The 10116-nt window shown below is 45.7% G+C and overlaps 1 long non-coding RNA gene across 1 annotated transcript; it reads left to right on the top strand.

The window, feature by feature from the left end:
• The first annotated feature begins 267 nt into the window (after nt 1–267).
• LOC124660450 lies at nt 268–2433 on the top strand. Its single transcript, XR_006989892.1, has 3 exons — nt 268–1174; nt 1276–1405; nt 2347–2433. It is a non-coding gene; the product is annotated as an uncharacterized LOC124660450 (long non-coding RNA).
• Nucleotides 2434–10116: the final 7683 nt, after the last annotated feature.

Below are 10116 nucleotides of genomic sequence, written 5' to 3' on the forward strand. Positions count from 1 at the left end.
TAAACCAAGTACTAACACGGTGCACACACTGTCACCTTTGCACACATGCAGGAGGAATAAAACTACTTTAATAACTTTGCTAGAGTAGCACATAGATAAATTGTGATACAAACACATTGCAATCATAAAGAGATATAAATAAGCACCTCACTATGCCATTCAACAGTGAATAAGTATTCTGTGAAATATAGCCTAAGAGACCCACACGGTGCACACACTGTAACATCCCAAGTGAGCTACCCTTTTAGTTTTGCAAGTTTGTGCATCATATTGCATTCATGCATCTCATCATGTCACTTTTGGTTCTTATAAAATTGCATTTGGTTTTATTTTGCTTTTCATTTTGACGTGTTGGTTTCTCTCTACTTGTTTTACCTCTATCTCACTTGAGATGTTCCAATCTAAAGCCTACCTATCCTACTCCTACACTTGACCACTTTTTAAAAAGGTCATGCCAAAACTTCTAGTAAATATGGGTTAATATTATACCCTCTCCTTAATCTCTTATTTTGTAATTATTCAACATAATAATCAACTTTTTGGTTTACTAAAATACTTTGCTTGGATTAATCCAAACCAACAGTGAATTAAAATTATTTACAAATCTTCCTCTTATCCTAATTCAAAATGGTTTTGGTTTTGGTTGAGTAAAAACCAGAAAAAGAATTTGAAATAAAATGGAAAAGAGAGCAGCCTAGTCTATCCTATTTCTGCCTGGACGCCCAACCTGCTGGACAAGCTAGCTCCAAACTTCTTTCTGTCACTTTCGTCAACGCCGTGAGCGCCTGCGTGTTTTCCTTCACGGTCACCTGCTCCTGTTTCCCCTCTCCTCAAATCAAGCCACCAAATCAGGGCAGAACCCTAGGCTCCCTTTTCTCTTGTGCCGCCGCTGCCTCCTCTGCTCCACCAAGCACCCAGCCAGAACCACATCCGAGAGCCACCAAAGTTTCGCCGGAGAAGACCAAGACCGCGTCGTCAAACCAAACCGCTGCGTCGCCGTCCGAGCACGGGGATGGAGCCGCCGTGGCGCCCTCTTCCTCCTCGCTGAACCGGAGCCGGAGCTGCTCGTATATGCCGCCGCCGCCAAGACGTACTGGTGCGCCGCCGTGCACGCCGACGACCTCCGCTTCGCCCCGTCATCGTCTCCATCCTCCCGAACCTCTCCCTGAACGTGGTGAGCCTCCTCCTGAGTTCCATGTTGTTCCCCGTTCTTCTCTTTCACTTTCTCGGACTGACGCCGTCGTCCGTGTCCGATTTCGCTGTTCGCCGCTGCAGCTCGCCGTGTGTGCTGCTAGAGCCTCAACAGCGTCACTTGGTCGGGCTTCGTCTGGCTTCTTCAAAGGCTGAGCCCCTATCTTCACTCATCAATTGATCTAGCGGCTTGCCTGTTACATCTACACCAAAGGTGAGTCTCAAGATTGTTGTCTGTAACCGGCGCGCAAGGTGCCCCTTATTATTTCTGTGCAGTTCTGAAATCAGGTTCAGTTAGCTGCTGTTTATTTTTCAGTTAGCTTTTGGTTAGCACTTCCCAGCTGTTACCCTGGTTCTTCCAAAATGATATCTATCCTAGCTAGCTGTAGCACTTGTGCGATTTCCTGGGAAGCTGGAGATCGAACACCATCTGGTCTCAGTTAGCTGTAGCGTCGTTGTTCCGTCTCTGGTTCTGGTCAGTTCAGAGCACCGTTTGGCGTATAGATTCAGTATCCTCTCTCCAGTTTCAGTAGCTGCAAATAACTTTGTTTTTCTCTTGGCTGCATGTAGTTTAACAAGAACCTGAACTTGCTCTCCTGTAAACAAAAACCATCTTCTCTACTCTGTTGCTGTTTCAAAAGCACTGTTTTATCTTTCAGTTACAGTGTCACTTTTCAGTTAGCTGTAGCTTCACGTCAACAGCTATGTTTCCTAATTTTTCTCAAAGCCATCGAGTCAGCCTAGTTCTCTGTTATCATGTGCAGCGAGTTTAAGGTCCAGTGATCAAATACTGGGTGCCTTTTGCTTTGTCTCTCTTAGTTTTTGAATACAATTAAAATCTGAACTTCAAAACTGTTAACGAACTGTGAAGTAGTACTAAATGACAGGAATTTCAATCATTTTTCCGAGATGAATCCAAACATGAACTTGTCATGCATCATATGCCTTTCTATTTTTGCCAAATGGTTAATTCCACGATAACTAAATAATATATGCGGGCAATTATTAATTATCTTGTGTAGCAGACTGCCCCACTTAATTTTGCTAAGCATGGACCCTCCTGCATATCACATGACATCCAGCATATTTGTGCATTGCATTTCCTGTATTGATTGTGTACTCTCTCTTGTAGGTGTGTTTGGTTCTTCCCGTTAGACGCCGGTACCGAGGAGTACGGCGAGGAGTACGACTACTACCCTGAGGAGGATCGTGCCGGTTTCTCTTCTTCTGACTTGACAGGCGAGCACTTTTCCCTCGCTACCTATTTTCTCGCTTTTGCCTCTTTACCTTACTCGCTATCCTGGTGTGCCGTTCTTGTCACGTAACCTATCGCATATCACCTATTGCAAGCCATAGACCCATACATATGTCCTACAGATATTGTTTGGTTACAGGGTCAGCCATGCGAGTCGTAGGCTTGCTTAGTACCGTTGTTATATGTTGTTACTATTATCGTTATCGCTACTGTTATCTAGTTGGGTTATATCTGTTGGGGGGTTCCGAGATACATGCTTATGGTTATATCTGTTCGATAAGATCACACCTTACTTATTCATGCTAATAATAAAATTGCTAAGTAGAGGCATCGGTGGGTCAGCTGATTTTTCGTTTTGAACACGGCTCACTTGTGTCCACTAATATCTTAGGATCCCGAGTTCTTGTTATCTGATCCAAGACTGAGCGCACTAACCATACGTGGGGTTCAGTGGGGCCCCTCGACCGATTCCGGAATTACTTCCATTGTCCAAGTGCCACAATTAGTATTTGGTGTTTTTACTCTTTTATCGCGTGCATGCCAGCATGTTACTTATTTATTTTGGGAAGCCCTGGGTGCCTTGTATCCCTTGTTTCTGGTATGCACGTATAGGTCGCGGAGCCGCTGCGAAGTGGTTTATCGCCCCAGTGTGTGTTAAACCACCTAGTACGCTGGCGCAACAGCTAGGTCCGCCTCGGAGACTCGGCCGAACTCCGTAACGGGTTTAACTTAGTTAGGTGGCTCTTGGGCTTGGTCTGTGGTGACGGGAGAGGTAGTGTCGTGATACTCTGCTTTGATCCAGTAGGGTTGATCGAGCGTATGAGACCAGTAGTGCACCCCTGCAGGGTTACAATCTTTTCGAAAAGCCGTGTCCGCGGTTATGGATGACTTGGAGAAGTGTCGCTTGATCATAGACAACTTTCACCCTTTACCTGCTAATTAACTTGCGTAGTAATTAGCAGAACTATAATAAAAACTGGTTAAAACTGTACACCATGTGAGTGCCTTTGCATCTTCTTCTCGTAGCATGTAGAAGGGGGAGCGCATCGGCTGAGTTATGTTTGCAGAGTTTTTAGAACTGTTATATGCACGCTCTCTTATCTATATCTTGCAGACGGAAAGTTGAGAGTGTCTCTATAGGTTGTAGTGCAAGCTTTGCTGCCGCTAAACCCACCATATAGCCGGCGAGCGCAGCCAATATTCTAAGTCTCGCCGGGTACGCGCCTTGGTACTCACCTCGCTTTTCCTCTCTTTTTCCGGCAACCGTTGGCCCGATGTTTGCGGGTACGACGGAGTTATGAGTATCCACCTGGACACTACTTTGTGGACTACGGCGAGGACGACTACGTCGAGTAGAGAGGACGCTCCTAAGGCGACGGCATCGGGGCTTCGTTGGATATGGATCCGACCGCTTTATTTATGGACTCTTAGTCCCATTTGCATCTTGTCTGTACTCAGACGTTTTTCGCTTCCGCATGATGTATTGATGTATTGTTGGGACATGTGTCCTCTGAGTGTCATTTGCTATCTTGCTCTATGAGCGTTGCTATATACTTATTTAACTCTTTTGTGTCGTAGAGATAATGTTGTGATATCATCTGTGATGCTATGCCCTTGTAACCTGTGCACCGTGCGTGTTTCTTATCGAGTGCACAGGAAGGCGAGACACCTAGGCCTGGATGCGTGTACGCGAGGGGCACTAGTTCCGCGTCCGTATTCCTACTCCTAGGGTCAACAGCTTGGTACTCCAACACGGATACGTATTCACGAGGGGCACTAATTCCGTGATGCGTATCTAACTTCGGGGGCCGACAGACTTGGTATCAGAGCATGGACTGCCTTTTAGGAGCCCTTGCAGCGGACGTAGTCGTGTCTAGAACTAATACTTTGGTAGCTATATAGGAAAATTTTATGCGCGAGAGTAGGAATTCTTTTTATTTCTTACCCCACCCACCCTCCCTCTGGTAAGGAAGTGTAACGGATTTTACTCTGTTCTTACCTAAATTTCATCTAGGATTTCACGTCTTCGGGCTTCCGTAGTACCATAGATTGTTGTGTGGTTTTGTGTTGAGAAAAATGTTGCTTCAATCCATTTTCTTGTTACTTCATCAGTCATGTTCCGTTGAAACTCTTTTCTAGCTTGTTGGCATAATCATGTTAACTGGTTGTTGATTCCGGTGCTAATATCGAGTTCTTCTCTTCTACGGAGTTGTTCCTATCAAGTTCCTGTTTGTGTTGTTCACCTTCCAATAAACATAACTTGGGTCGTGTTGACATTTGCCAATGTTAAAAATTTCAGTATAGCTACATACCACTGTCTTGCGAGATTTGTGAAGTATTGTTTTGCTATCGTTCTAATCTTCAATATGTTATGGCTAGCTCTTGTGTACTTGAATTCATGTACCTTGATGATACCTATGTCATATTCATGTTTCTATCTTGCAAGTTGAAGTTTCTTCTAATGTACTTATGTTGGATTTTTATCCTACTGTGTACTAATCTGCAATCTTGATGTTTGTCATCAGGATGCCTCCAAGGCGCGCACCTCCGCCTCCTCCACCTCCACCTCTGGAAATTGGGCAAGCTCTGCTGAATGTGACTCAGATTCTAACGCAGTTGGCCCAGAACCGAGCGCGAGAACAATGAAGGGAATGGCCGGGTCACTATCCGAGAGTTCCTTAACCTCAACCCGCGCACCTTCGACACTCCACTGAAGCCACTAGATGCAGATGATTGGCTGCGTGAGATGAACCGCACCCTCAGCACTGCGCGTGTAGCTCCAGCAGACAGAGTTTCCTTTGTGACCTTCCTCTTGAGAGGTGAGTCTGCTGCGTGGTGGGATAGCTACCTGGAGAGGAGAGATCCAGATGTTGAGACTGGTTGGGATGAGTTCCAGGCGCTTTTCAGGCGTCACCACATTCGTGATGGTGCCATGGACAAGATGCGTGAGGAGTTTCGCAGGCTCACACAGGCTGATATGGATGTGGAAACCTACAGCAGAGCCTTCACCAACCTTGCTCGCTATGCAGGTGATGAGATCTCCACCGATGAGAGGAAGCAAGACAAGTTTCGCAGAGGCCTCAACCCTACAGTCAAGTTTGCTATCAACCTGATCAAGTGCAGAAACTTCGATGAGCTTGTTGATACAGCTATCAAGGCTGAGACTGGTCGACAGGAGTTTGAGCAGTCAAGGAAGCACTCTCGTGACAGTGGCTCTTCTTCGACACCGGCTATGCCACCTCGGAAGCGCGAGTTTGGTTTCCCGACACTTGCTCCACCGGCACCACGGTCCTTCCACTCGAGACCGCTCGGGTTTGCTCCCCGCCCACCCACCCCTCGGTTTGCTCACGAGGCCGGCCACGGTTTCCGCACGAGCCGGCTTTCGCTCCTCGGCGGCACGGAGGTTTTGTTCGGCGAGCGAGAGGCCGGCCTTTGGTCCTCCTCAGAGACAGTTTGCTCCTCGTTCTTCAGTCACTTGCTACTCTTGTGGTCAGCCCGGGCACACTTCCCGTACTTGTTCTCAGAAGCAGCAACTTCCACCACCACCACCTCGTCCTTCCTCGACCCAGACGATGGTGCGTGCTCCTTCTACAGGCAAGGCTTTCAACTATAACAATAAGCCTAGATCTGCCACTGTCAACAACATCACCGCAGAGGAAGCTGAGAAGGCATCAGACGTTGTGCTTGGTACCTTACTTGTGAACTCTATTCCTGCTAAAGTTCTGTTTGATACTGGTGCATCGCATTCTTTTGTGTCTACAAGGTTTGCTCATATGCATAGTTTGCCAATGGTTCCTTTGTCCAACAAACTCATGGTTGTATCTCCTGGTGCAAAAATGTCAACTTCTATGATATGCCATGGAAGTCAAATTGACATTGGAGGTCAAGTGTTTCTTGCTTCACTAATAATCCTCAACAGTGCTAGCATTGATGTCATCCTTGGCATGGATTGGTTGACAGCTAACAACGCCAAGATTGATTGTGCCACAAAATCTGTCACTCTTGTTCATCCTTCTGGCCAGATAGTCTATTCTCCAACTTCAGCAGTGCAAGTGTTCTCTCTTGAAGCAAATCCTCTACCTTCAATTGAAGATGTTCCGGTGGTTTGTGACTTCCCCGATGTCTTTCCAAATGAGCTTCCAGGAATGCCACTCGACGAGGTCGTTGAGTTTGTCATTGAGCTAGAACCTGGTACAGCTCCTATCTCCAAGAGGCCTTACAAGATGGGTCCAAATGAGTTAGCTGAACTCAAGAAACAACTTGATGAGTTGGAAAAGCTTGGGTTCATTCAACCTAGCACTTCCCCGTGGGGTTGCCCCACCATCTTTGTTAAGAAGAAGGATAAAACTGATCGCTTGGTGGTTGACTACCGCCCTCTGAATGAGAAGACGATCAAGAATAAATATCCTCTTCCTCGCATCATTGATCTCTTCGACCAACTTGCGGGTGCCGTTGTGTTCTCTAAGATGGACTTGAGAAGCGGCTATCACCAAATAAAAATCCGCAAGGAGGATATTCCAAAAACAGCTTTCACCACTCGCTATGGCTTGTATGAGTACACAGTCATGTCCTTTGGCCTCACTAATGCTCCAGCAACGTTCTCTCGCCTCATGAACTCAGTCTTCATGGAGTATCTTGACAAGTTTGTGGTGGTCTACCTTGATGATATTCTTGTCTATTCCAAGTCTAATGAAGAACATGAAGAGCATCTTCGCCTCGTCCTCACCAAGCTCCGCGAGCATCGCCTTTATGCCAAGTTCTCCAAGTGCGAGTTTTGGCTTCCAGAAGTCGTCTATCTTGGGCATGTCATTTCCGCAAAAGGCATAGCCGTCAATCCTGAAACAGTCAAGGCAATTGTTGAATGGCTTCCTCCGAAGAATGTCAAGCAAGTGAGAAGCTTCCTCGGTTTGGCTAGTTATTGCCGCCGCTTTGTTGAGAACTTCTCCAAAATTGCCAAGCCTCTCACGGATCTTCTGAAGAAAGACAAGAAGTTCCTTTGGACTCCGATGTGTCAAGAAAGCTTCGAACTCTTGAAACAGAAACTCACTTCAACTCCAGTTCTTGTTGCTCCAGATATTTCCAAGCCCTTCCAGATATTCTGTGATGCCTCTCTTCAAGGTTTGGGTGCAGTTCTCATGCAAGAACGTCAAGTTGTGGCGTATACTTCTCGTCAGTTGCGCAAGCATGAGTTGAACTATCCCACTCATGATCTCGAGCTTGCAGCGGTTATACATGCTTTGACAACTTGGCGTCCCTACTTGTTGGGCAACCGTTGTGAAATCTTCACCGATCACAAAAGCCTCAAATACATCTTCACTCAACCCAATTTGAACATGCGTCAAACGAGATGGATGGAGACCATCAAAGACTTTGACTTGTCTATCTCCTACACTCCTGGCAAAGCAAATGTGATGGCTGATGCGCTGAGTCGCAAGGAGTATTGCAATAATCTCATGGTGAAAGAAGCACAACCTCTTCTTCATGAAGAATTCCAGAAGTTGAATCTTCAAATCGTTCCCCAAGGCTTTGTTGCAACCTTGGTAGTTGAGCCTACTCTTGAAGAAAAGATAAGAAAGGCACAGTTGGGTGATGCCTTAATCGAGAAAATCAAGGAGAATATGCATCAATCAAAGTACAAGGCTTTCTCTCTTGATGATCAAGGCACTGTGTTCTTTGAAGGGCGCATGGTCGTTCCTAAAGTCGAAAGCTTACGAGCGTTGATAATGAAAGAAGCTCATGATACTCCCTTGTCTATCCATCCTGGAAGCACCAAAATGTATCACGATCTAAGGTCAACATTCTGGTGGACAAGAATGAAGCGTGAGATAGCAAAGTATGTCTCCGAATGTGATGTTTGCCGCCGAGTCAAAGCTGAATGTAAAAGACCGGCCGGTGTTCTCCAACCCTTGAAAGTTCCGGAGTGGAAATGGGATAAAGTCGAGATGGACTTCATCACTGGCCTTCCAAAGTCCCGCAAGGGCAATGATGCAATCTTCGTTGTGATTGACCGCCTCTCTAAGGTTGCTCACTTCCTTCTCGTCAAAGAAACAATCTCTCGCTAGTCGGTTGGCTGAGCTCTACACCACTAGAATTGTCTCTCTTCATGGTGTTCCCTTGGAAATAAGCTACGATCGTGGAAGCATCTTCACTTCCGGATTTTGGGCAAGCTTTCGAAAGCTATGGGAACAACTCTTACGTTCGAACACGGCTTATCACCCTCAAACTAGTGGACAAGTTGAAAGGGTAAATCAAATCCTTGAAGATATGCTTCGTGCTTGTGTGATCTCCTTCGGCATGAAATGGGAAGAATGTCTTCCATATGCTGAGTTCTCCTACAACAACAGCTATCAATCCAGTCTTGGCATGGCACCATTTGAAGTTCAATATGGTCGCAAGTGCAGAACGCCTCTAAACTGGTCAGGTCCCGGTGAAAGAAAACTCTTTGGTCCTGACATTGTCAAAGAAGCTGAAGAACAAGTCAGAATCATTCGTGACAATCTCAAGATAGCTCAGTCTCGGCAGAAAAGCTATTATGATAGCAAGCACCGTGATATGGTCTATAAGCCTGATGATCTGGCTTACCTCCGTGTGACTCCCATGAGGGGTACACATCGCTTCGGTATCAAGGGCAAGTTAGCTCCAAGATACATCGGTCCTTTCAAGGTTCTTGCAAGGCGTGGTCAAGTTTCCTACTTGTTAGAGCTTCCACCAAATCTCTCCAAAGTGCACGATGTGTTTCACGTGTCACAGCTCAAGCAATGTTTCAAAGATCCAGGCCGTGCAGTTGATCACGAGTCTATTGACCTTCAAGAGGATCTTTCCTATCGTGAGCATCCTGTTCGCATTCTTGATGAAGCCGAAAGGAAGACGAGGAACAGTTCTGTCAAGTTTCTCAAGGTCCTTTGGTCTAATCATTCCGAGAAAGAAGCAACTTGGGAACGCGAAGATCTTCTCAGATCCGAGTATCCCGCTCTCTTCACATCTCCTTAGGAATCTCGGGCGCGATTCCTTCAAGGGGAGCGAGTTGTAACATCCCAAGTGAGCTACCCTTTTAGTTTTGCAAGTTTGTGCATCATATTGCATTCATGCATCTCATCATGTCACTTTTGGTTCTTATAAAATTGCATTTGGTTTTATTTTGCTTTTCATTTTGACGTGTTGGTTTCTCTCTACTTGTTTTACCTCTATCTCACTTGAGAAGTTCCAACCTTCAAGCCTACCTATCATACTCCTACACTTGACCACTTTTTAAAAAGGTCATGCCAAAACTTCTAGTAAATATGGGTTAATATTATACCCTCTCCTTAATCTCTTATTTTGTAATTATTCAACATAATAATCAACTTTTTGGTTTACTAAAATACTTTGCTTGGATTAATCCAAACCAACAGTGAATTAAAATTATTTACAAATCTTCCTCTTATCCTAATTCAAAATGGTTTTGGTTTTGGTTGAGTAAAAACCAGAAAAAGAATTTGAAATAAAATGGAAAAGAGAGCAGCCTAGTCTATCCTATTTCTGCCTGGACGCCCAACCAGCTGGACAAGCTAGCTCCAATCTTCTTTCTGTCACTTTCGTCAACGCCGTGAGCGCCTGCGTGTTTTCCTTCACGGTCACCTGCTCCTGTTTCCCCTCTCCTCAAAATCAAGCCACCAAATCAGGGCAAACCC

The sequence above is a fragment of the Lolium rigidum genome, chromosome 6, assembly GCF_022539505.1.
Source record: "Lolium rigidum isolate FL_2022 chromosome 6, APGP_CSIRO_Lrig_0.1, whole genome shotgun sequence".
Taxonomy (NCBI): Eukaryota; Viridiplantae; Streptophyta; class Magnoliopsida; order Poales; family Poaceae; genus Lolium; species Lolium rigidum.